General features: G+C 44.9%; 1 pseudogene; it reads right to left on the reverse strand.

The window, feature by feature from the left end:
- Positions 1 to 348: 348 nt before the first annotated feature.
- LOC114621502 overlaps positions 349 to 2,087 on the reverse strand; it is a 61,522-nt pseudogene continuing 59,783 nt past the window's right edge.

Here is a 2,087-nt window from a genome sequence, read left to right on the forward strand (position 1 = left end):
AAAAAAATTCTTTCCCAAATCTAGAGGATTTACTTACAAGAATTCCATATCATTATTGAACGCGCTGGTTAGCTATGTTTTTAATATAGGATCATTGTTGGCCAATAGAGAAAGTCCACGTTGCCCTGCTGAAAGATTTTGTATCCATATCAGCTTCCAATCATTACATTTTAAAAGATTAATTTTTGTTAGTGCACAAAGAACACACTCTCCTCACACTCCCTGAACCCCCCCCCCAGAACTGTATATGGTGTTCAGGGATAGAGTGACCAGGGGGGGGCCTTTGACCCACACCCTGTCTGCAGCCTGAGCACCCCAACTCACAGATATCCCTTGGCAGATTTAGACTTAGGGTAGGAGTGGGGTGCTTTCAATGCCAGGTCAGGAGCAAAGGAGCAGTGGACCTTCCAGAATGATCAGAGAAGACCTGGCACAGCTGATATAAATGGCAGAACCAAACTTATCCTTGACATTCATGGGCATTGGAGGGTTATAAAAGTCTAGTAGAATCCCATGACTAATCCAGGAGAATGCTACCAAGGCAGCAAGACCTACCACCATGAAAATGATGCCTCCAGTCTAATTAAACGGGTTTTCTTCACTTTGTCACCTCCCCTCAGAGAGCACACGCTTCATGCCCGTCATGGTAACAAACGGAGCCAGGAAGCCCAAGACCAGGGATACCACCATTAGGGCTGGAGTGGCCTGTAGGTGGCCGGTAGGGCGACCATGGACTCGTACACTTTGCGGCTCCTCAAGCTGGTACTTTTTGTGACACACTCGGTTCAGAGCCCTTCCCCTGGCCTGGGCTGCGATGATGTCACCCTCATCCGAGCTTGCCTGCCACCGTGGGATGGCACGCTCACCTTCAGGCCTACTCATCCAAGCATGACCATCGAAAAGCCCAGCAGTTGATGAGCTGAAGCGGCTATTTCTGTCTCAGAAAAAGATGAGATGCGCCAGAAGGGCAACCCCACCGTAAAACAAAACCTGGGGAACAACACAAGAAAATTTAAGTGGAAATTTAAGTCACCCAGAGACAAAAGAAAATCTACTGCAGTAGAGTGACCGTCTCACAGCAGAGGAAGACAGCTTCCCACAAAGGACTAGTTCCATACAAAATCAATGCTGGGTGGTTCAGAGACTACCCAGGGAAGTGGAGAGGTCATTAGGGTGTGACCCCCAAAAAGTATGTGGGGCCCGCACCTCCAGGCTGCCTGGCAGTGTCCTATAGATGGACCTGGGCAATGACTCAGCAGGTGAGCTTTTTTTTTCTTTTTCTTTCTTTCTTAATATGTGTGTTAGCATCTCAATGCGTATGCCACAGTCTGTGTAGTTTCCTGAAGAACCCACAAAAGGTCATCAGGTTCCCCTGGAGCTGGAGTGACAGGTGGTATGAGCTGCTCTGTGTGGGGGCTGGGAAGTACTCCTGTTCTTGCAGGGAACAGATGCACACACAGGGCAGGACACAGTCCTAGCTGCTAAGCTATCTTCCAGCCCAGAAACATTACATTTTATAGATTATTCTGATACTTAAACTCTTTGATACTGATTATTGTTATTTGACTGGCAGAATACCACAGCTTAAAAAACTCTAATTACTCAGTACTCATGAACCAAAAAACCAGAGCCACATGTAGTTTCTGTTGGCTTCTTAGTGGGGATGGTACTTCTAAGTCAGTACTGCGTGCCCTGTCACTCTGATATGCATATCACTGTCATTACTTCAAAATAAAAAGCTGGGGTGTGGCTCAGCGGTAGAGCGTGTGCCTTGCATGCATGTGGGCATGGTTGGACGTCCCAGGGAAAATCAGGAACAGAACAAAACGCTCCATTTCTGATGTCACACTTTTAACTGAATTTTCGATAGCATCTACAATAAGGTCATTAGCCTCATCTCCATCAGAACGAATTTCCAAATGTTTTGCTTTAATATACATACATACATACATACATACATACATACACACATATGTGTGTATATATACACATATATTCATACATATGTGTATATATGTATGTATATATGTACATATGCATATATGTGTACATATGTATATGTGTACATATATATGTTTGCATACATA

This window comes from Grammomys surdaster, unplaced genomic scaffold (genome assembly GCF_004785775.1).
Source record: "Grammomys surdaster isolate TR1022 unplaced genomic scaffold, NIH_TR_1.0 181, whole genome shotgun sequence".
Classification (NCBI taxonomy): domain Eukaryota; kingdom Metazoa; phylum Chordata; class Mammalia; order Rodentia; family Muridae; genus Grammomys; species Grammomys surdaster.